This window comes from Lontra canadensis, unplaced genomic scaffold (assembly GCF_010015895.1).
Source record: "Lontra canadensis isolate GAN:19392208 unplaced genomic scaffold, GSC_riverotter_1.0 scaffold52, whole genome shotgun sequence".
Classification (NCBI taxonomy): Eukaryota; Metazoa; Chordata; class Mammalia; order Carnivora; family Mustelidae; genus Lontra; species Lontra canadensis.
Window position 1 is genome coordinate 5,248,338 of NW_022631046.1, and position 26,268 is coordinate 5,274,605.

Sequence of the window (26,268 nt, forward strand, 5' to 3'; positions counted from 1 at the left end):
ATAGAACACCATTGTGGGAGAGGCTCTGGGTGAGCAGATTTTTTTTTCTTTTCTTTTTTTTTTTTTTTTTCAGTCCTGTTGGGGAGACCAGGAGTTCCATTTTGGATACATTGAATTAGCTCTGTTATTGTTAAAATGTATTTTTTAAAGTTGCACAAATGAGAGCCATGGAAAGCATGAGTCAGTGATAAAGCATCTGTCCCATAGTATTGGCTCAGAGTAGGTGTGTCTTTTTGGATGTGGAAGGAAAAAGCGGATGCAGGATTGTAAGAGCTCCGTGACTGACTCATACTTCTCATGACCTGCATTTGTGCAACTTAAAAAACATTAACCATAATGATAACAGAGCTAACATTTGTTGAGCTCTTACCCCGTATTAGACACGTGACATGTTCACTCATGCTTATGTGTATACTTGGAGGAAACGTTACATTTCAGTTAGAGTCTCCTGAAAGCAAAGATGTAGTTTTTTTCTCAATTCCAAATTCATGGAACCCTGTCTTCTCTCCTTGGACTCCAGGGTAAGACTCGACGTGCTTTAGAGTTTACAAACACCCCTTTGTGCACAGTATTCATCCTTACAACTCTCTTATAGGGGTACATCAGTGAGTTTACCCTTCTCCTGCTCAGAATGGTTTGCCCAAGGGGAAAACACCAGCCTGAGACTCTAGGTTCTCTGATTTCAAGGCCAACAATTTCCCCATAGCCCCCCGCTGTCCAACTTTTTACTTAGAACATTTTTAGACCTCCAAAACTTTTAGAATAGTGTAACGAATACTTGTATTCCCTTTACCTAGTCTACCAATTGTTATCATGCCACATTTGATTTATGTCTTAAACACACGCACGCATGCGCAGAGACACACACACATGCACATGCACAGATTTTGGTGACCTATTTTGAAAGTAAATTGCAGACACTCTGTCGCCTCCAAATGTATTGAACCTGCATTTTTTAATGATAAGGATATTCTCTTACGTAACAAATCTTTCACACTTAAGAAATAACATCATCTAATATAATATCTATATCTACATTTCTGTAACTGCCCCCCAATTTTTATAGCTTTTTTTTTTTTTAATCTAGGAACTGATCTAGGCTCATGCCTAACATTTGAGTATTGTATCCTTCCTCTATGCACAGGACAATTTTCCCACTTTTTGTTTCTCATGCTGTTATCTTTTTTGAAAAGTCAGGTCACTTGTCACGTGGAGTGTCCCAAATTCTCTGTTTAATTGTTTCCTCACGACAGGATTTAGGTTAAAATAGTTTGGGCAGGGACAAAGTACAGAGGTGAATGTCAGGTTGCCCCACTGGCAGAGATGCTTAGTTTGATTACCTGACGGAGATGGCAACTGCCAGATTTCTCCATAATAAAGACGAACTTTCTCCTTTTTAAATAATAAGTTATCTGTGGAGTGTCGCTTTGAGACGGAGGCTTCACCTCCCATCACTGACACCTGCCTACATTCGTCATTGCACTGATGGCTACAGAATTCCCATTTTCTCCCTATGCTACCTATAGACCTGGAATCTTCTACTTCCGAAGCTTTATTTCCAGTGTTCGGAGACCATTCTGTCTAGTGTAGTCCCCTGTGGACAAGGGCCATGAAATGATGGAAGGAGCAGGAAGTGAGCCATGGGATCACAGAGCAGATCAGATAACAGGGGACTCACCATGTTCCAGAAATGCCTCTCAGGGCATATTACTGTGAAGCAGAAGGGTTACTGTGGTGACAGAAGAGTTTCAGTTCTGTAATTCTTGAGTGGTTACAGTTTGTGTTTTTCACAATGTAGCCAACTTTTTCTTCAAAATAGTTTCTTTTTCTTTTCTTCTTCTTCTTTTTTTTTTTGGAAGATAAAAGAGCTAAGACAACATATATTTGATAAAGATTTATTCTTAATCTCTTTACTTTTATTCTCTACCCTCTTTCTTTTTCTTCCTCCTTGTTTCTATTCTTTTCCCTCTAGAAGTCTTCTTCTTTTCAAAAATCTGCTTAAAATTTCTTTCTGAATTTTCTATTTTCTCAGTTTGCATCTTCCAATTGATGAGTCTCCACTCTTTCCTCCTAGTTGATCTATATCCCTCCTACTCTTCAGGATAGAGAGAGGGCTTCAAAAATTAGAAGGTAATTTTAAGTTACAACATACATAGGTTCAACTCTTCATATAACAAAATACCTGATTTTAGAAGATCCTCATTCAAAAAAATATTATAGTACATTCTCAAACAGTCACTGATGGACTTAGTTGTCTCAACAATATTCTGGTTACTTTAAAATACATTATTTTGTTAATCACACTCTTTTCCCCATAAAACCGAAAAATAGGAAGTTTTTTTTTTTCCTGTTTTCTTGATAGTTTCTAACCACATTTTACACAGTGGTTTCATGTAAGCAGTTGTTGATAATCAAGTGACAAGTGTTGTTATGTACAGAAGTCATGCTTACAAAGTAGGGAAAGAAATGAAACATTTGAGAAAATGTATATTTAACTTTCCAAACATCAAGTTCCTATGGCAAGAAATACAAATAGGTTTTTCTCTAATGCACTGATCTGTCCCATGAATAACCCTTTGGTTGTTCAAAGATTATTTTAATGATCCAGTTTGTAATTTAAATAGAGTAAAGATTTTCTTTTTTTGTCTCAGTGTACTTTAACTATTATTTAAAAAAATCCCCCAGGTTCCAGAAATTCTTTCCTGAATAATTTATAACTCAAAATAATAATAACACTACTATAGTGTATGGCATAGTTTTAAGTTGATAAACATAATTTATTGATTTATATGATTTTATTTTATTTTTAAAGATTTTATTTATTTATTTGACAGAGAGAGAGATCACAAGTAGGCAGAGAGACAGGCACAGAGCTAGGGGGAAGCAGGCTCCCTGCGGAGCAGAGAGTCAGATGTGGGGCTCGATCCCAAGACCCTGGGAATAATGACCTGAGCCGAAGGCAGAGGCTTTAAACCACTGAGCCACCCAGGCACCCCGATTTATATGATTTTAAATTTAATTCTCTGAAACTAAGTTAGGGCTGAGGCTGAGGCATATGTGCAGGGATGGGGGAAGAAGGTCTCTCTGTATTGGCCGTTCCTGCATGTACCTGCTTGTCGATCTCTTTCAGCAGTTCAGAAAGAAAGAACTGAGGGAGATGTTTGCTCTGCCCTATGGGGACATCCTTGGCCTGCATCTGCCAGGTGGTTTTTCCAGAAAAGGAATGTTACTTTCTTCCAAATGTTAACCCATTCCCTACATAAACCTTCTGCTGCTAGAAATTTGGGCAAAGAGAATAAATTACATTTCAGAAGAACAGATTATCTGAAGATCAGCTATGAAGCCTGTTTAAGATTAACCAAGACTTTTCCAAATTTAGTTGACCCTGGAAATTATTCCTCTTACTGAATAAATCAAAACAACAAAAAACATGTGTTTTTTAAAAAATGGTGGCACTTGTATTCTGCAAATACACTTGGGAAATTAAAATTTAATGACTCTGTATTGGAGGTTAAGGCCTAAACCAGATAGCTTTTGAAGGTTCCTTCAATTCTTATAACAATAAAACTCCAGCATAATGTGTTAACAAGATCTCATAGTCAACCTGAAGTGTTAATAAGATATTATTGATTTTATAAATGTATAAAAAATGAATGTGTAAAATGAAAAAAAAATGTGTTGTTTACTAACGTTCGTACAATTTTAAGGGAAATTAAAATGATGAGTTTTAGTTATGTGACATTTTATTGTATGGTTTAAAATGACATTTTAAATTGAAGGAATACTTTATTATAACCTAAGTATTTATTGGGTTTATGACTCATGTTTTGGTTATAATTTTTAAAAACATTCTTTTGTAGTCTTTTGTAATCAAAAACCAACAAAAGGTCAAAAGTTGCCATTGCAGATTTCCTAATGTCTAGATCTTATCTTTGAAACCTATGGTACCATTCAAATGAAACATTAACAAATATTACTGTGACTTTTTTTATAATTAGATGCCAAAATGGTCTTACTTTATAATCAAAATATATAAGGAGCTGGTAAGGGCATAAATGCTCTAGATTAGTTGAAAATATAGAAAAAGTTATTTCAATATTTCTTGGAAAAATACGCATTTTTTTCCATCGACTCTTGTCTGGGTTAAACTAAATGAGGGACAAGAGTGAGATGACAATAACAGTCATAAAACAAGAATCCTCTGTTGCTTTTTTTTTTTTTTCTTTTCTTCTTTGTAGAATTCCAGTCCTCATACATTTCTTCAAATAGTCCTGGGCATCCCTAGGAAATGTTTTTACATGAAACTGGGAACTATTCCTCCCAAATACCATGTGGGGCTCTCTATTTCCTCTCTCTTGGGCTCACTGGGATGATCCCACCAAAAGTGGCAATTATGTCACCCCTACTCATAAAGTCATGGGTGTTGGAATCTTATCATCCTGTTTTGGCTGCTCAATGTTGCTGTTGTTCAATGTGGATGGCTGATGGCTATGTTGTCCTGCCATTGTGAAAGCCACAAACAACGATAATGAGGTTGATGGGTACTCTCAATGACCTGTAGAGGTTTCAGTTAATAAAATGCCTCTTCTTTTCAGTTTTTACCCTTCATAGTACTCAGGACTCTATGGGGTGACCTGGAGGAAAAGTGTTAGTGAGCACTGCTATCTGATTGGTCTTTGATTTTCTCTGCTCTTGGAATGGTCTCTTTTTCTGAAGACTTCTCACTTCTCAAATAAAGAACCCACTAAAATTTCTGCCCTACATGTTCTCTAGGTCTGTCCAGATACACCTGAATTGTAGGATGAAACCACTTTACATTCAAGCCTGGAGCTCTATTAAAATATATTGTCACATGAAATACAGCAATTCCAATTTGAGAACAAGAACTTGGATCCCCGGGATGTATATGGATATCCAGGTAGAGGGTTTGAGGTTGAACTGTAGACACAGTCCCTAGCTGGCACCAGGGACCCAAATGCCATCAACTCCATGTTTTGCATTTCTTGTGTAAGTTACTTTTTTTTTTTTTTTTTTTTAGAAAGAGAGAGAGAGCATATATGCGAGAGAGAGTGGGGTGAAGAGGGGCAGAGGGAGACAGATAATCTTTTTTTTTTTTTTTTTAATATCTTATTTATTTGTCAGAGAGAGAGAAAGTACAACCAGGGGAACAGCAGGAGAGGGAGAAGCAGGCTCTCCACTGAGCAAGGAGCCCAATGCGGGACTCAATCCCAGGATGCTGGAATCATGACCTGAGCTGAAGGCAGATGCTTAATTAACTGAGCCACCTAGGTGTCCTGAGACAGAGAATCTTAAGCAGGCTCCATGCCCAGTGTGGAGCCAATATGGGGCTCAATCTCATAACCCTGAGATCATGAGCTGAGCTGAAATCAAGAGTTGGCTGCTTCACTGAGCCACCCAGGCACCCCTTGTGTGTGTTAGTTTTATTATCTCCTGCTGCTGCTGAGATTTTCCTGTGTGGTGGAAAACATGTTTGCCAATAGCTCTTCAGTTTTACATATGACCCCTTCAGCCATCTGGACCGTCTAAATTCTATTTCTAAAAATCCCCAGAAGGACTCTTCTTGGCCCAGCTTGGGAGATGTCGGGACCTGTTACAGGTTGAATTGTGTCTCCACAAAAAATATTGAAGTCCTTATGCCCAGCACTTGTGAATGTGACTATTTGGAAATAAGGTCTTTGCAGATAATCAAGTGAAGATGAGGCCACTGGGTTGGATCCTAATCCAACAGGACTAGTGTTCTTACACAGAGGGGAAATTTGGATGCAGAAAAAAATGGGCACAGAGGGAGAGCACCCTAGGAACATGAAAGCAGAGATGGAGTGATGTATCTACAAGCCAAAGAATGCCAAAGACTGCTAGCAGACAACCATAAGAGAGAGGCACAGAGCAGACTCTCCTTCACACCTTCAGAAGGAACCAACCCTGCTGATAACTTTATCTTAAACATTTAGTCCTTGGGAACTATAAGCCAATACATTTCTGTTCTTTAAGCCATCCCTTTTGTAATACTTTTGTCACAGTAGCCCTAGCAAACTAATACAAAACTATCTAATGGTGGCTTGGGATGGGATTTTTTATGTAGCACCAATGGGAACCACGTAGGTGGGTGGAGGTTTGATCCTCAGAAATGGGTCCTGGGAAGACAATTTGTCAGATTTGTGCTGTAGATCCCCCAGAGCAATTTATTATGATTTGGAACTCAATTTGAATCAACAAACTTGAAATTTGGGGCTGGGAAAATTTCTCATTTAATGGATTGTTCTGGCTAGGAGTTGGGTAAATAATTAGAAATAACCTAAAAAGTAATTAGCAGGTAGTTTTATCCAATGGTTTTCTATGCCTGGGCTTACTTGTCACAATAATTGTCCGGAAATAACCACTCTGTTCAGGGCAGGCTGATACCTGTAAGAAAATAGAATTTATGTGAGGGAAACAATAATATTTAAGAGGGGGAGGCTGGATGGCTCAGTTGGTTAAGCAACTGCCTTTGGCTGAGGTCATGATCCCAGGGTCCTGGGATCAAGCTCCATGTCAGGCTCCTCGCTCAGCAAGGACCCTGCTTCTCTCTCTCCCTCTGCCTGCTACTCTACCTGCTTGTGCTCTCTCTGTCAAATTAAAATAAATAAATAAATGAATAAATACATAATGTTTTTAAGAGCCTGCCGATGAAGGGTGATGATAAGCAAAATGATGGATTCCTGTCATAAAGTGGTAACTGCTCTGAATCTTTGGCAATTGTTTATTTATGATAGATATTGGTACCTGATCTTGTAACTATGATGGCATGCATCGACCTTTCTCAACCCATTCTTGTTCCTAAGTCCTAGTATTCACCAGATTAGACTTGATCAAAAAGTAATTCGCATCAGAGCAAGTAGCTTATCTTTCCCTGCTTATGTTTTCTAGTCTGGGAATATGATACTTAAGATTCTAGATCAGGGATTGGGCAACTACAACTGTTAGGCTAAATCCAATCCACCAGCCACTATGGAAACACAGATTTATGGGATCCCAGCACATCCATCCATCACTTATTGTCTACGGTTGTTTTCATGACATGGCAGGGGGGCTGAACAGTTGTGATAGAGACTATATAACCCACAAGGCCTAAAAGATTTACTACCTGGATTTTTTTTTTTTTTAAGATTTTATTTACTGATTTGACAGAGAGAGATCACAAGTAGACAGAGAGGCAGGCAGAGAGAGAGAGAGAGAGAGAGAGAGAAGCAGGCTCCCTGCCGAGCAAGAGAGCCCGATGTGGGACTCGATCCCAGGACCCCGAGATCACGACCTGAGCCGAAGGCAGCGGCTTAACCCACTGAGCCACCCAGGCGCCCCCCTACCTGGATTTTTACAGGACAAGTTTGCCAAGTTGCTAATCTAGATGGCTTGTGTGTGTGGGGGGGGGGAAGGTTTTGTTCTTTTTTTTTTAAAAATTAACTCTACTGGGACAGATTTTTTTAGTTTTTGGTGTAAAACATAATTCCCGCATTACTAATGAGCAGGACTCCACATTTCTGAACTGGAACACATGGTTTAAAATGCTTCACTGAACTCAGTTTTCCTTAGTTACAGTTGCTTGTAATTAGTAGTTATTTTGCTTTTATAATTACTTTTTTCTATGGCAAATAACAAGTTACAGAACTGAAGAATAGAATGGCTGTCCAAAGGCATCGTGTGTTTGGAATGGGTTTGACCTCGTGTTTCTTGAAGCCAGGAAGATGCCTGCATTCACCATCAGGGTCTTCATTTCCTTAGAGGAAATCACCTTGGGCACCTGGGAGCAAGCTAATGATGTTCTTGTTGCTTAATTGGTTAACTGATTGACTTGAAAGAACAGAAGTAATGAAAAAGATATTTCTACTTGGGAAATGAAGACAAAACATTTACAATGTGACTTTCTAGTTACCTCATCTCTCTGAACTTCAATGACTTTCTGTAGGATGAAGATAAAAGAAGTACTCATCTCTCATGAGGGGGTTCACTTAAAGTGTTTGACAGGGCGCCTGGGTGGCTCAGTTGGTTGGGTGTCTGCCTTGGGCTCATGTCATGATCCCAGAGTCCTGGGATCAAAACCTGCATCCGGCTCCTTGCTCACGAGGAGCCTGTTTCTCTCTCCCTCTGCCTGCCATTCCCCTTGCCTGTGCTCTCTGTCAAGTAAATAAAATTTTTTTTAATATATTTTATTTATTTACTTGACAGACAGAGATCACAAGTAGGCAGAGAAGCAGGCAAAGAGAGAGAGGGAGAAGAAAGCTCCCCGCTGAGCAGAAATCCTGATGTGGGGCTCGATCCCAGGACCCTGGGATCATGACCTGAGCTGAAGGCAGCTGCTTAACGGACTGAGCCACCCAGACACCCCTCTTGTTATTATTATTGATTGTCTCTTCAGCTTCATATTCTAATCCCCCTGTCATATTTTAGCTACACAGAGCATTTTAATTCATCCATTTTGTTTATGGATTGTTTATGGATTTCTTACTGTATTCCTCAACTGTCCATACAGGTATAGAATCAATAGGATATACACGCATGTATACATGTACATATACGTTTAGTATAAGAAATTGCTTTAGAGAGTTATGGAGGCCAAGTCCCAAGAGCAGCGGTCAGCAAGCTGGAGACCAGGAGATCTGACGGTGTCATCCCAGTTCATGTCTCAAAGCCTGAGAAGCATAAGAGCTGATCGTAGAAGTTCAGTCAGAGTCAGAAGGCCAAAGACAGGATGTTCCAGCTCGAAGACAGGCGGGCGGAGAGAGCAGATTCTCTCTCACTCTGCCTTTTTGTTTGGTGATTGCCCATGAATTGCCTAGAGGCCAGTCAACGGGACGGACAGCTACAGGTCTGATGAAGTTCTCAAGAGAGGTGCCAAGGCTGTGAGTCTTGTGTTCATGTGTTCATTTCCTTCTTTCCCGAATGTGCCATGATTTTGTTGTTTCTGAGACTCGCACATGTACTTCTGTTTGGAATCCTCTTCCTTCTCTTCTGTGCTTGGAAAATTCCATACATTCTTCCAGTTTAGATGTGACTTTCTCTGAAAGACCTTTACTCATTTTCCCCATATAGGTTGCTCTTCCTTTGGGATCACATGGCACTTTGTAATTACTTCTATCCTGATACACCGTAGGGAAAGTTTTTGTTTATGTCTGCCTCTTCGTGGAGACTGTGGTGTCCCAGAAGGCAGAGAGTTCATCCTGTTCAACTTTGCTCTCATTCAATAAACATTTGTCGAATGAGTGCTTTCCGATTAGAATACGAGCAAATAAAGGCCGCTATTCTATCCCCAGTGCATATCCCGGCATCTAGCAACGGTAGAGTCCCGATAAATATTGGATATGTTCCACTGTCATTTTTTTTTAAAAGAAAAATCCAAGATTCCCTGACAGCAATTATTTTCAACTGTCCATAGTTGTCAAATACTAGGTAGCATGAGCAACCCAGTAAACGTTTGGTCGCAATAAAATATGGATCCTCTCTGAACTTTTCTATCTATAAATGTTTAAACCATACCAGCTGACTAATATAAGGCAAATGGAAAGTTAAACCGAAGTGAACATTTACAGTTAAACTTTAGGAAAGACTTGGAGGGATTTAGATTCAAAGGTTGGGTTGGTTTGCAGTGGAAATATGCTTGGAATTTACTGCAGCTGCTGAAAGGGGAATAGCCCGGAGGTGAGCACATTGTACAGCAACAGCTGTTTCGAGGAGCAAGAAAACCGAGGTAACTCTTCTTAGTGGTCCAATCCTTCTTATAAGGGGGCACTTTTTTTTTTTTTTTAAGTTTGTATGGCCGTATCCTGACTAACTCCTTTCAGAGAAAGCTCACCAAGAACTATTTATGTATTGCTTGTATCAGAATTCTCCATCTCACTCATGCATTAGAATCACTTGGGGAGTTTTTTTTGATTTGTTTTGTTTTTGTTTTTGTTTTTTTTTCCCCAGGTCAAGAAGCCCGGGCTGTACCTTGAGAGTTTCAAGTGTTTTCTTAAGGCTTCATGGGTGATTCTGATGCGTGGCCAACATGGAAGTCTCCTGAAAGTGAGTCAAGTTTCAGGGAGGGATTTTATTGTGAAGTGTTTCTTCTCCTACACCCAACATTAACTGAAATCTTTTGTGCTTATGAAATTGCTTTAAAATTGCAAGTTAGAAAAGAATCTGGCTCTTTTGTGGGACGGTCCCTATTGTCTTGTGATTCATCCATTAGAAAGAAACATTTTTGTTTTCTGGAGTGCTGGATGGGTCAAGCGTATTCCTTTGTGTGAGCAGTTCCCTGAGTTTTTGTTCTTGAACTTCCTGAGGTGTGATTTGATGATGGCGCTAGTCTGAGGTATGAGCTGGAGAGAGTAACACGTCTGCTGAGGCAGAGAGGCAAAATGTGGCGTCTGACACTCAGAGATGGAAAAAAATCATATACAATTTCTATGTAATATGGGAAAATTAAAATTTCAGATTAAAACATTTTATCACTTATTTTAATCTTTTTTTTTAACCTCAGGAAGGACCCTTAATGTTATCACAGGATATGAGATCATTTTTAGATTCTGTGTCAACATGTAATAGATTAAAAATAATGTTACACCACTGAATGCATCTTTCTTTGATATCATTTTAGTGTTAACTTATCTAGCTTATATTTTATTATTTTACCTTAAAATTAATCTTATTTTCTACATATGATTTTGCACTTTAAAGATAGTGGTGTCCTTTTTCTATCTTATACCTTTTCCTCCTTTTCTCTTTTATAAGGACACTTTATAGCCGGTCTTTTTCCCTTTTTCATTATGTATTTAAGGAAGAATGATACTCTTTTCCAAATACAAAGAAAAAAAGGAAAAAAAAAGCAGAAGACTGAGGTTTAAATTCACACTTCCATCCATTCTGACTTTACTCATCGTCTTTCAGGTTCCATTTCCACACCATTAACATCCTTATTGATGGTGAGTATAAGAGCTCCCTAGGGCTGTGGAAAGGAAGAAAAATTTAGATGCCCCGCATACATAATGCTTGTGCATATCAGTCCTTGATATCTGTGAATTTCTTTTCTTCTTTCTTCTGCAAGAAGAAATCCTTGGAAATATAGTTCCATCCAGAGCCTCTGGTACTCGGTCTGGTCTATATGTTCTTGAAACCATTGCCAATGGCAAATTTCAAAACTTTCAAAATATGCCTCAGGGTTATTGCGCAAGGATACAGTAGGAACTATGATGTTTTATAAAAGATTCAAACTAATCATGGCTCAATCATTCCCCTGTCTTCAACTTAAAGAGACTTGCTTGTTTTCAGTAAAAGGGAAGCCATTTTGCAAACATTATCAATATATTCCCCTTTAGTCCTCAATACACTCCGAGGTAGCTTTACCAACTAGCTTTCCTTTTGAGTCAATGGCACCATCATCGAGCTGGGTAACTGGAACCATCCGGGTTTGTCCTGTGTTTTTTGCGTTTAGCACATACTCATCACCATGTACCGAACAGTCTTTGGTTTCTTTATCAATGTCTCAGTGTTATTCCTAATGTGAAGCCTCACTGTGCCTACCTTATTTTGATGGCTCTTCTAATTCACCTGACACCATGCTGCTGGATTATCTTTCCCTTTATTCCAACTCAGTGTGATTTGGTGGATCTAGGCCAAACTTCTTGCCTCACATAAAGCTTTCTAAAACCTTTTCATCTCTTCTGCTTTATCTCCCACTACTACCTGTTACTCTCCAATATGTTCCTTCCTCTCCCCTGGCACACCAGCCTGGTTGGGAGTGCCCAGCCACAAGATGCCTAAAGCTGCAATTTCACCTGTGTTGGCCACACTGTGCAATCCAGGCTTTTCCTCATCTGTCTCTACACACTTTAGGGATACACGAAGCATTGGAACCCATGAAATGCCAACTCTTAGGAAGGTGTTCCTTTCCCACCAAAAGAAGCCACCAGGATTTTTCTTACTCACGTGATGAATGTCTGCTGTCTTTTCATTCAGGCAACTATGTTCCTATTTACTGTCTGTCTTATTTCAAGAGGTTGTAAGGCAACGTTTCTGTGAACCTCTTGCCACAGCAATGAACCTATAGGCCAATTAAGAGCAGAAAACAGTTATTTTTTGAGACAGAAGACCAAAGTTTGGGTCTCAGCTCTGCAACTTATTAGTTGTGACTCTAGGCAAATAATTGTAACTTTTTCCCCCTTGGTTAGTTGGTTTTGATTTTTAACTCTAAAATGAGGAAAATGATATTGATCCTATTCAAGCTAGCACACAGGATTCTTATGGATGACAAATGAAACTTTTTCACTGAAAACGCTTTGTAAATGGTGACAGCCACATACACTTGAAATATCTTAGTTTTTACTTCTTTGTATCTACCAAAGTGCTAGCACAAAGATAATTACTGTGAGGCTTATTACAAACTTAAAAAAATGGATTAAATTAATATTGTATCTTTGATACACTAACAAACACACATGCAATTATAGCATACTCAGGATTTGTTTTATTGGAAGGATACAAAGGAGTGAATATTAGACACCATTAAACATTCACAAAGCATTTATAACAATATGGTATACTCCCATTGGTCTCGTGTCATGAAGTAGGCATTCAGGTTCCTACTATTCTAACATAGTAGTTGGTTGTTTGGACTGGTAGTAGAAAATCTGAATTTCTCTGTGCAACAGAGGACTGAAGCTATACATAGATTTATCTTTACTCTTATGATTTAGGAACTTTCATGACCCTTTCCTCTGCGTAATACAATTTTTTGCATAACAATGAATGGCAAACTAATAAAGTTTGTTATATGTTTGCGACTTGTACGTACACAGAGTCAGAGTCAGAGTAAATCCTGGGTAGATTTCTCAATGAAATCCCAGCCTTTGATCATGCCACTAACACCTTAATTTTAAAAATGTGACAAGATGATTAGAGTGTTCTAAGATCTTAGTACCAGGCACAATACAGAGTTGAAAGCTGCCATGAAGTCTGCTACTTAGGCAGGATACTGTTCTCTGAGGCACTGACAAAGAAGTAGAATGTTAAATAAAGAAGTTGAAAATCAAATCAAGAAGAATAAAGGATACTTGGAATGCTGTCAAACATACTATGGACTTTATCAGATACCAGATCTTGACCCAAATTAGAAACTAGTGAATATTTAAGGCCTAGATTTAATAGAGGTCCTATTTATAACTCCACGTAGTTTTATAATTATTCCCCCATATATCTAATGTTAAATACAAATGAACAGTAATGTTCAAAATTCCATTAGCATGCCTGAGTTAAAGAGGTGTTTTTTGTTTTTGTTGTTGTTGTTGTTTTTGGTCCTAAATGGGCATTCTGGGAAAGTAGTGAATCAACATAAGACAATTGTCGTATCTAAAATAGAGGGACCAAAAATGATACTATAAAGCTGCCAGTGACAGCATACTATAAAATACAACCAGAGATGACTTTCAGCAAAATTTTAAAGCAGAATCTGTGTGCTTTCTTCTTGTTGATTTGACTTTCCTTAGGCTTCTAGCATCCTTTGCTCCGTATTTACTGTCCACTGTGACCTGCTGCACCTCCCTTGCCCAATAGTCTGACACACTTGCCCAGTGTCTCCATTTCCCTGTGGATCTACTTACTGAGTGACTAGTTGCCAATTTTGAGACTGTACAACAGACTATTGAATTAGTATATTACTACCCCTCTTCCTCCCTGTATCTCATTTGCTTTTCAGTAGAATCTTCTTACAGTATGATAAAAATAAAATAATAAGAGCTAATTTAATGGCATTTACTACATGGCAAGAATTATTATAAACATTTTAGACATACTAGTGCCTTTAACACTTATACCAACTCTATGAGTTATATACTATCATTATACCCACTTTATAAATGAACTGAAGTTTAGAGATGCCAAGTAGGTCCTCAACGGAGAAGTGATTTTTAACTAGACCATTTAAGTCCGTGGTCCTGACTCTGAACCACCAAACTATCCTCCCTAAACATGGGGTGAGGAGACATTCAGAGAATTATGGGAGACACCTGTGCACTGGAGTCAGAAATACCTATTTAAATTCTGTCTCTGCCCCTTACTGGTTGTGTGGTTCTCTGAAATTAATTGTCTGTGATGTAGAAGAGTGACAATAGTAAAACACCAAAAGTGTATTGTAGAATTAAATAAATTAATGCATATAAACACCTACCACCAAAGTATAAAGCATTCTTTGTGGGTCGATGTACAGCTGGTTGGAAATGGGGATGATACTTTTGTGCAAAGGGATTTTGTATAACCATTCAGCTGCCCTTCTCATCCAGTAGATAGAGTTGGTACATGTGGAAACTGGTAACAGCAGCAGCAGGTGGGTCAGCCCAGTGCTCATCAGTCAAAACTGGGAGAAGGTCAGGTGATAAGAATCCTAGAGGCAGAGGTGCCAGTTATCAAACCTACTAACCAGAGGTTACCTGAATTACACTGTCACGAGACCCTCCTGTTGACATGTGTTTGTTGGTAGCCAACTTTTAGAAGGAGGTGGTAAAGTTACCAAGCAGAGGTCTGTAAAAGGGAGCTGTATCCTAAAACCCAAGCATACATGATATCCTCACTTTCTATGAAGTATACAGTATAGTTTTATATAAAATATGGGAACCACTGTTTAAACACTGTCTTCACATTTGGCATTCAGGTAGAAAGTAAATTATAATTTTTTATACTTTCTTCATGTGTTCTTCAAAATATACAATTTGAGATTTTTTTCATCTTTGCATGGATAATTCTTTTTTTTTTTTTTAAGATTTTATTTATCTATTTGAAACACAGAGAGAGAGCACAAGCCAGAAGGAGGATCAGAGAGAGAGAGAGAGGGAGAAGCAGAACGCCCTCTGAGCAGGGAGCCTGACACATGGCTCAATCTCGATCATGACCCGAGCCAAAGCCAGACACACAACTGACTGAGCCACCCAGGAACTTGTGGATAATTCTTTTTTAACTTTATATGTTAAGAGAAAAATCTGCTAAGCAGCTCCGTTCATTTTTTTCTTCTGATTTTGTAGATATCAGGAAAGATGTTACATGCCACAGACTGTCGCATGCAAAGAACCATGTGAAGAAATCCATGGTAGCCAATGATGTCATGAAGACTGCATTCAGGGAAAACAGTTACTTTCCCAGTATTGATTGTTGACTTGTAAGACTTAAAATATTTGTCTTTCAAAACCAAACTCTAACAGACCAAACAAGTCTTGTTATTTTAAATATTATTTGGAAAGAGTTAGCACCAAGAACATTTTGCACCTGATACATGTCATTAATAGTTTACATTAGCTTCCCATATAAGGGAAGATACTATCCTACTTTATAAATAGGTCTTGTGGGAAAACTGCTTCTTCCTTGAGGTTAAACAATCTGATATACATTTTTAATGTAGGGATAGTGTAAGGCAACGTGAAAGCTAACCCATGTTAGACTGTAACGGTGCCAAACCCCCAAAATAACAAAGACTTCATCATTCATGGTGTTTTAAAGACTCATTAAATTCGGTCTCCATAGTTTATGGAATATATAAAGCTAGAAAATACATTAAAAAGATTAAATGATTTTTCTCAAGAGTTAAAAAGCAGACATTAGCTAAGTGGGATAAAATGTCACATGGGGGGAATGTTTAGGTCTAAATAAATTCTAACAAAGTTAAACATTTGAAAATTAAAAGAAGCAGGTGACAATGATTACCAGCCTCTTTCCTAATTCAGTAGGGATGGAAAAGGAAGTGGTTTGAAATTGTAGTAGAAGAGATTTGGGTTAGATATCAAAAAGAACTTCCTCACTGTGAGGACTGCCGATCACTGAATAAAGGATATATCACAACCTTAAAGAGCTCCTTGGAGACATTTAAGAGTGGCGTATACGCTTTTTCCCAAGGGATGGTTAAAAAGCAGTCCCACCCAATCACAGTGACACTGGTAAGACTGTATTCCTAAGTCCTTTTTAGATTCATCAGTGAAAGTCAGTCTTTGTGTGTATGTGTGTGTATGTATGCATTGTTTAAAGGTGAATAGATATAACTCATGATCACAAAATGTGATCAAAAGTGACAGATTCCACAGTGCAGTGACAAAGCTAGGTCGCAGAGTAAAACTCAGACACCTTGTGAAGATGCAGAGTGGCGAAGGAAGTCAGAAATTCTCAGTTTATGGAAACTAAGTACTGACTTTGAGGTTATTTTAAATGAAGCAGTATATTGATAGAACCATCTGTTTCTATGAAAATCAGAAAAAATTTCCATATAAATCTTCCCTCTTTGCCCTGCCTTGAAAATATCACTTTAAAAACCACAAATTTGTAAATAAAATAGAAAATCAGAATAAATCTTAAAATAAAAAGCCAGAGTGCCAAATATATCAGTTAGAACTCAGCTCTTCCACTTCCCTTGCATCCAGATAAGGAGATGAGAGCTTAAGAAAGCTCAGTGGATTATTCATGTGCAGTTGCTGATGGCAAAGTCAGGGATAGACCCTTAGTGATTACTGTGGCACACTGCCCAGATGGACCTCTGGCCCTCACCACAATATGGTCTCATTCTGTCTGTCCATTGGTGGGAGTGTTGGTTGCTGAGACAAACAGCCAGTGTCTTCTCCAGGAATCCCTCTCTCTCTGAGCATTGTCCCCTGCCAAAGGCAACTGTCTTGTCCAAGTCTATGAGTACTCCCTAGAGAAAGCCTACATTCAGTGATTGACTGATGTTGGGGCCAGGAAGAATTCAAAGGACGAGCCTCTCTGCCTCAATTCAGGACAAGTCTGCTAGGGCCATTCTAGCTGAAGTGCTCCCCTAGAGATCAGCTGAAGCCTTTGTTTCAACTGCAAATTTTAGTTCACTTTCTTGATCTGTCCAGTTCTGTTTCTTCTACTCTACTGATGAAAGACAAAAGAAGCTTCCCAAAATGCCTCCGTTTCTTTCTGTGTTATCACTACTGTGGAAGGAGGTAGGAGAGGGAAGCAATTAGTCCAACGGTTAAGTTTGGAAGTGAAGTAGAAGAATAGATAGGGAAGGCAAAAAGAGGAAGTGAAATCGAACTACTTCTCTTTTCCTTCACCATTAGCTCTGTTTCTATCCAGAGACTGAGAGGAGCAGATGGACCCAAACTTCTTCTGATTGGAAGATGGTCTTTTGTCTTCAGTGTCTCCCATGTTTTCTTATCTCCTAACTCAGTTCCTTTTCTCTACCCATCCTTCAAATTTATGTAAACTGTTGGATAATGTGAACATATTTAATAGTTATCTTTGAATTGTTAAATGCGGAGTTGAACTTCCTGGCCCTGAGATAATCAGGGCTGAACTCAGCTTTTGCTGTGATTTACTCCTACTTTTGAGAAGATCCTTCAAATATATCTTCTGTATTCAGACCCAGCAGTTGGCAATACCCAGTGTGCCTTCAGACTGTCTGGGATATGATAGCAGCTGTGCTAGTACTAGGGAGGTAGCCACTAGCCACATGCAGCTGTTTAAATGGAATTATAATTAGATTTGTCAATTACATTAATACGATGAAGTTAAACTTAAAAAAATCAGTTTCTCAGTTGCACCAGCCACACTTCCAGGGCTCAATAGCCACATGTGGCTTGTGTGGCTAGTGTCTACCATATTGGACATTTTAGATAAAGACGACTTCTTTCACTGTAGAGAGTTCTATTGGACAATGCTGTTAAATCCAAAGTCTTCTGAGTATGGTTCTGACTTTATTTTGCCTTTTGTGGATAGAACTGATTGAGGGCGATGCATTTGGAGTGAAGGTCCAGTTCGAGGCAGGTTTCAGGCCCCACCAACTTCCTCAATAATTCAGCTTCCATGATCAGTTAGAAAGTCTGTAGTCTTTTACTGTGTCCTCATCACATTGCATTCAAAATGACCTCTGTCTCTTCTCTTTCCATTTCCGTTGCTATTCTTCTTAATAGTCATGATGATCATGACAGCTACAAGAAAATCGAGTTTTTTCTATGTGCCAGAAGCTATGTGCTTCTTATATATGACAAGTCAGTGAGGGGGATTATTGCCCCCATTTTACAGACGAAAAAACTGAGTCTTAGAATCATCAAGTGTCTTGCCTAAAGACAAACAGTTGGTATGAGACAAAGCCAGGATTTAAACCATTTGTCTGCTCCCAGAGCTCATCAACTGTAAGAATACACTGCCTTCATTATCACAGACTTAGATAGTGGGAAAGCACCTGGCTGTTTCCCTGTCCTTATTTTCTTGACCTTACAGCTCAGACTAGTTACTGTTGTCACATTAACTTTTCCTTAGTCCCACTTTCCTCCTCAAAGTCTCAAAAATCTTAAAGTCTCTTTGTTCTGCATCTACTCCTAGGCCTGGTCCTTTTAAAAAATGAGTTTTACTAATTTTATTTTGTAATTATTTATAATTCTTTCAAAATGCATTAAGCTAATGACTTTTATAGCTCAGGATTTTTTTAAATAAAACCCTTCATTTTATGATTATCCTTGTATATGTTTGATGGTGATCAGACTTTAAGGGTCCCTTATGATTTCTGCATACAACCAAGCGGAACTTATTGTCCATCTTTCTTTAATGAGCACCTTCTCTTCAAATCAGAAGAATCTTCTTGTATTTCAGGAAGACAGTCTCAAAGTACAGTCTGGGCCCCACAATTTGCCACTTAATCACGTATTCCCTTGAATTGTTTACTGACTGACATTCCTGTATTTATTAATGGACTTCATAAACACTTGCTAGTTGACTGAAATCACACTAAAGTTAATCTATTTATTTATATATTTTTAAATGTTTTATTTATTTATTTATTTATTTATTTATTTATTTGAGAGAGAGAGAGAGAGAGAGAGAGGGGAGAGCATGAGTGGAAAGAGGGGCAAAAGGGGAGGTAGAGGGACAAGTAGACTCCACACTGGGCATGGAGCCTGAAGAGGGGCTCGACCCAGGACCTTGAGATCATGACCTGAGCCAAAACCAAGAGTTGGAAGCTTAACCAACTGAGCTACCCAGGTGTCCCTAAAACAAAGGCTTCTAAATTTCACTAACAAGAAAAACGGCTAGAGATATTTTCTAGAAAATGCAAAGTGACTGGTACTGTCTTAAATGAATATTAAACATTTTGGTATCAAATTTCTAAGTATATGTTTTGAGAAAAATTGAAATAACCCACATATACTATGATACAAACTTCCTTTAGTACTCAGCCAATCAGGAAACGTTTTACAGTTGTAGATGAAAGTGTCCAATTGCTGGCAAATAATACTTCCAACATGGTGTAAGCCTTGGAAAAAATTACAACATGAGTAGGAATGCCTCTGAACTTTGGCTTCTCCATGAAGCTTTGGAAAGTGTGTTAATTCCCCAAGAATGCCAGCTTGAAATATAATTAATGAAAGTGTGGGTTTACATGGGGGTGGGGAAGGGGGAAAAATGCAAGAGGGTAAATGCTGAGTTGCCTTCCAGAAACAAGATAGTCTATTGGAAGAACACTGACTTGGGCTTGGAATAAAGCAATTTTGGGATTTGAATCCATTCTTTGCTACTTATTGTGTGTCCTTGCAAGACTCTTATCTAAATCTTTGATCTTCATTCTCTGTAAAATGTGGGTAATGATAACTGTGGAGGGCAAATTCATGATCAACCCCTCACCCCTCTCCAAGATGGCCATGTCCTAATCCCTGAAACCTGTCTATATGTTACCTTACATGATAAAAAGGGCTTTGCAGATGTAACTACAGATGTGCACCTTGAGATGGGGAGATTCTCTAAGGTTATTCAAGTGAGCCCAATCTAATCACATACACCCTTTAAAGCAGAAAACTTTTCCTGGCTGAAATCAGAAAAATGACAGATGAGGCAGGAGGAAATCCGAGGACTGACCCTAATGTTGCTGGCTGTGAGGAGGGGAGAGGCATGAGCCAAGGAATGGGGCAGCCTACAGAAGCTGGAACTGCTCTCCGCAGATAGCCAGCAAGGAAATGGGGACCTTCGTCCTGCAACTGCAAGGAACTAAAATCTGCCAAAGACCCGAGGAAATAAGGAAACAGTCTCTCCCGGAGCCTCCGGAAAGGAACACAGCCCTGCTGACATGTTTGTTTAGCCTGACGAAACCCTTGTTGGATTTCTGCCTCACAGAACTGTAAGATAATCAATTTGTATTGTTTAGTTCATTAAATTTGTGGCAATTTGTTCGCAACACTAGAGAAGTAATACAACAATACCATTCCAGCTACCTCATGGGGGTACTGTGGGATCCCGGATGTAAAAATATATTGTACGTTGTAAAGTGGCGTACACAGTCTCACTGTTATCAGTGATGTTTTCACCATCAATCAGGCTCTATCCTGCTTTTGATCTGCCAAGTGTAAAAATGCAGGTCTTAGACAACAATAGCTACCACTTACTGAGCATCTACTATGTCCAAGATAATCAACATGTATGATATAATTTCATTAGTACCATGACCCTATGAGATAGAAAGCATCACACCATTTTGTATACATGGGACCTGACCAGAAATGGATGCTGTTGGATTTTATAAAATTGACATCTCTCTTCTTTATTTTTTAAAGTTAAACCATTTTTGTTTAGGTAGAATTGGCATATAACCTTATATTAGTTTCAGGCAAGATGTGTATTTCTAAGGGTTTATCTGCTTTCAGGAAAAAGTCAAGATAGGAAAAGTTGAGAAATACAGTTCCAGGGGCCAAGTAGGAGGAGAAAATGATTGTAAGTTTTCCTTTGCTCTTTTTTTGATTGCTAAAGAAGAAAATTAAAATGGAAGTTATCAGAGTGCAAGAGATGCAGCACTTGAAAGTGATTAAATGTGAGCTCTTTCCCAGAGTGGTGTTCATGAGAATATGCACATCCAGTTTACCTCTGGAGTTTGGCTTGGAAGATCCCTCCTGCTGGCCTGTGGGCTGTGATCAGACACGGGTCCCAGGGAGCTGCTGCCATAGGCACACTCTCTATGATGAGAGAAATGAAAGAAGAATGCTCAGTTTGAAAATAAGGCTGAAGGTATAATGCTTGGAGTCCTGAAATCCCAAACATACTTCCATGGAAGAAAATGTCCTTTGAAAATTAATTGAAGATGTTCAGCCCCACACTTGAAGGGGTTTTTACAAACTGCCACAGACTTCAGTGATGTCTTTTTATGCAATTAGAAAAAAAAACACAAACGTTTGTTTTTGATAGAGAAGGAATGCTGGAAATGGCAGGTCATAAGAAGGTAAGCAAATAGGGAAGATAAGCAAATATCCTTGGTTACTTAATGATTTTGGTGCTATTTTCCATATTCAAAGGATGATGTCAGTGGGCATGTGCTCTGAATTTTTTAGTAACTATTTGAGTCTCCACATTCTTGTTCCTCAATTTTCTCTCTGATACAGTGTGTTTGTGTTAACTTTGGGGATGTAGATTGTGGCCTTGGAAAAAAATTGCTGGACAAAGTTAAAGAAAACACACCCATACACTCATGACCTTAGTTCCAGGGCTGGCCTGAGCGAAAGCTGTAAAGTAGGCAAATTTCCTTTTTCCTAGGACTTTGCACTTCCCTATTCTTGGCTCTTTCCTCCATCTCAAAATCTTCTACCCTCAGACCCCAAAATACTCTATGTTACCCTTGCCCTTAACAGTATTTAATATCGACTAAATATTAAATGTTACAATATTAAATAAAATACTAAATATTAAATAAAATAAACATAAAATATTAAAACTGATTTACCCTCTATTATCGACATACCTAAGGGTAGTTAACACTTTATTTTTTAAAAGATTTTATTTATCTATTTTTGCAAGACAGAGAGGGAACCTGAGCACAAGCAGTGGGGAGGGGCAGAGGGAGAAGCAGACGCCAGGCTGATCAGGGAGCTCGATTGGGGACAGGATCCCAGGACTCTGAGGTCATGACTTGAGCCGAAGATAGCCACTTAACCCACTGAGCCACTCAGGCACCCAGGTAGTGGTATTTTAATGGAGACCTTTGTAGGTGTGGTTATTTCAAAGGCAGGGATGTTTTAATGGTAATACAGCAGAATTTATGGGTAATGATACCTTCTTGGAGCTTCTCAAAATAACCTCAGTTAGTAACCAATTGCCTATTTCACCTCAGTGTTTTTCCCTTCTCAGCCCCATCGCTGATTGTGGGTGCGGCTAAGCTTCCTAGGTACTAGTGGCTAGTTGTTCAATAGAATCCACAGATGTTCTAGTAATAATTAACATCTTACTAGGTCTGTGAGGAATAAAAACAGACATGATATAACACATTCATTAAACATTTAAATCCGTATTCACAATTAGTCCCACAAAGCTTACACCAACTTAAGAAATACGGCAGAAATGCAGTATGCTTAATGCTGTTTCCTGCAGAGGGTAGGTTATCTGACACTGATGATAAGGCTGATGTTAATGGTAGCGTCCAGTACACATTTGTTGAATGAACCATGCCTTAAACAACTGGGCCTTGTTTGCTGCAATAGGGCACACAGGAGGGTCAGAGAAATGGTGTTAATTGCTTACACTGAGGCCCGGTAGTGATTGATGGAAGCCTATAAGATATGTGACCTTCTTTTTCAACTCTGAACTTGAAGAAAATGTTTTCCATGAGGATAGAAGAGTTTGGAATGTTCTCTCTCACAGCTTGCTTCCCCTGTCGGTTCCAGCTAACAGCTCTCTCATAGGTCTGAGTTACATTTGGATTCTAAATGTTCATATGCTATTTTGAAAGAGCTTTGGCTCCTGTACCCTGGGGGAGATTGGAGAAGAAAGACTGGTTTGCCAGGGGCATTCTTTCTTTCTGTGCTGGGTGAATTTACAATTGCTTGCTTCTCCTGGGAAAAGCATTAATCTCTTATTACTATTAATAAGATAGAAATTTAGGATCTTGTTTTAGGTTTACTAATACTTAATTGAACATGCCAATCCAACGTCGATGTAATAAAATAAATAAGTTATAGAAATAGATATTTGGATTTTATGGCTAGGGCACATTAAAAGTATCAAAATCATGACATCTGTTCTATGCAGTGAACACAACCATAAATCTCGTGGTTACCGTGGACCCCTCCCATATAATTCATCACTTACATCTTGTTCAATTTACCTCCCACATATTCCTTGTATATGGCCTCCTCTCTAGCCCCACTGCTATTGGTCCAGTTAGAGTTCTCATCATTTTTATTTTTTTCTTTCATTTTGACATAATTCAGACTTAAAGAAAAAATGCGAAAAATAGTAAAAGAACTCCCACATACCCTTCACCCACATTCCCCAAATGTTAATGTTTTGTGATATTTTTTTCCTTCCTTTCTCTGTATTTCTTTCTGAACTGTTTGAAAGCAGGCATGAGCATCTTTACCCCCAATACCTCATGGTATATTTTCTAAAGACAAGGGACTTTTATTCCAGAACCACAGTCCAAGAATCAAAATCAGGACATTAACATCGATATAATAGTTATCTGATTTAATATGTAGTTCAAGTTTCACCAGTTTGTCCTATAATCTGCTCACAGCCGAAGAAGATCCTGTATCACATACAGCATACAGTGGTCCTGCCTCTCCAGCCAACTTTCTCCAGGATAATTCCTCAGTCTTTCTTTCTGTTTCATGACATTTACATTTTTGACGTGGACAGGCCAATTATTTCATGGACTGTCCCTCAATTTGGGTTTGTCTGCTGATTCCTCACAATTGGATTCAGGTATGCATTTCTGGCGAGCATACAGGGACGTGATGTGTGTTCTGCACAGTAAATCCCGTAGGGAGGCATGTGCTGTCAGTTGGCCCCATTAACAGTGATATCAACTTGATTACTTTTGTCAAGGTGGAGTCTGCTAATTTCTCTACTGTGAAATTATGATTTTTTTTTCCCCTTTGTCATCAGTAGGTATCTCATGGGGAGGCCCTCGTCATTTTTCACCAAGACTATGTTGTAAGTCTGGGCTGGATATCTTCTGCTAACCTGTGACACGCTCGGCTTGCCCTTCTCCATCCTGCTTTATGGCCCACAAAGTTGACCAGCGTGGCCCATGCCCACCTGGTTCTCTGGTTTCTGGCTGGGTTTGTTCAATGGGTAATCCTCCAGGAGGTGTGAGCAGGTTGGAGGGCGAGGTCCAGGGACATGTCCTCTTGGTTTCCTTCCCTTGGTTTCCTCCCCTACAACAGGCGCTGTTCCTCGGCTGAAGGTCAGGATATCTCTCCGGCTGCAGCTCTTCCCACACCGTTGTTTACTCTCCTCACCTTTTCCAATTTGAAAGTACCATCCATTACCTACAAGGATCCTTGTGATGTAGTCTTCAATGGCACTGTCACCTCCTTTCTTCCCATGCTCTCCCAGGCACAGACAGACTCAGTCCTGACTTGTCTTTATGTCCATTCTGACCCAGGAAGGATGGACACTCGATGCCAAAGATATCAGTGGATTCGATGTAGAATGAGTTTTCTGCTCTGTAGGCAGTCCTCCAGCATGCCTGGAGACTTCTCCTTCCTCCCACGCCCCTGGCATAACTTGTGCCTGCATACTTCTGCCTTGGTTTTCTGCTTAGCATCCTGACTGCCTATGGGGGTGGAGTCCTCCTCTGACCTTTTTTTTTCCCTCTTCTCTCTCTCTCTCTCTCTTTTTTTTTTTTTTTTGACTCAGTCTCCAGTATCCTGTTTCACTCTGCTGACCCCTTTCTCCAGAAACTGGACCCTCATCCCCAGACTCTCAGATATTTTGGGGGATGCTGTTTGAAATAGAATGCCCTCCCAGGTGCGCTGTCATTCTTCTGTTTGTCCTGCCAGACCCTTCTTCACCCTTTTCCACTTTGAATCTCTCCCCCTCCCTCACTCCCATACTGACATATGTAGACCCACCGATCCTTGTCTTCCAACTTCTAGCTGGGTTTGGTCAAAGGGGAGCCCTGGTGGGAGATCCCAGGGAGGGACTGGATAAGATAAGAGCTGTTATGTTACCAGTTCCTTCCCTCTGGGGTTACCTCTAGCTGTCTACCTCCTTCCATGGAGGTGACACCTTCTCTAGGTGTCTTCTGCTTCCAGATTCCACAAGGTGCTCCCACTCCTCACCCTGCCTAGCCTATGATGGTTACAGCCTAGCTGGGTATTGTGGTATTGCATTTACCCTTTGGCTTAGTCCTACATTTTAGAATAGTTCCTTTATCAAAACTTCTTGAATTATCCCAAGTATGACGGATCATTCCTCTTGGACTCAGGTTCTATGGTGACAGACCCATCTGTCTCAGCAGATCACTTAGTGCCTAAAACCTCATATTGCCAGAATTTACTTGTTCAGTGGATCTCAGATACTGATGACGGCTGCAGCCAAGCACGAAGATCACTGTGCCCTTTTGGACTGGTCATTTGACTGTAGACTACCTCCTTGGGTACCAGTCCTATAGCTGGGTCAGTTTCTCCCAGCTTTGTCCCTGCCCAGTCCTGGCCTCATTCCCCTTATCATTTACTCACATGTTGAAATATCAGTGCGCCTTGCACCAGAAGCATTACTTGTCCAAGTGAAAACACTAGTGTCCCTATCTGTAAGCTGCATAAGACAGACTTTTAGTCTGGACCTGCCCCTTCTGAAGGTGGGACAGACCCCAGAAAAGTAGTGTTCTAATCCAGTTCTCATGTGGATTCAAAGATGTGTCTAAAATATTTATTTATAAACCATGAAGGACATGCTTGCATCATGATTCTATAATATAGTTTGCTAATTTAAATCAGTGGTTTAGATATTTAAAAATGAGTATAAATGAGCTTCATTCTGCTAGGATTTACTGTCAAGAAAATCCTGTACTTACTTGATAACCTTACACATTTCTCCATCTATGAATATACTTGAAAGTGTTTAAAAAATTAAGCTAGTAGATTACTACTTGTGTTTTAATGTTTTTAGTTTACAGTTGTTTTTAGGATAATAACGTTTTCACATAACCCAGAAATGTATCTTTGTGCGTATCTTAAATTGTGCCAAGTACATAGGAGAGTTTTTAGTGAAATGTCCTAAATAACAATATGTTACTTAGAAGCATTTTTGGTTCAAATTGTATCATAAAATCATTACTTTTAGAGTTTTCTAGTCTGTTACTTTAATAGTATATTGACTTCTTTGTTGGTAACGTGTAAACTCTATACCTTTTAATGGATTCTTACCCACCATGACATTTTGGATTTGCTAATTGTACTCCGCTTTGAGTTGGTAAGTTCGTGGTTTGATAGGCTTTGCTATTTGTCTTATGTTAAATGACTGATGGTCTTAGTCCAATTC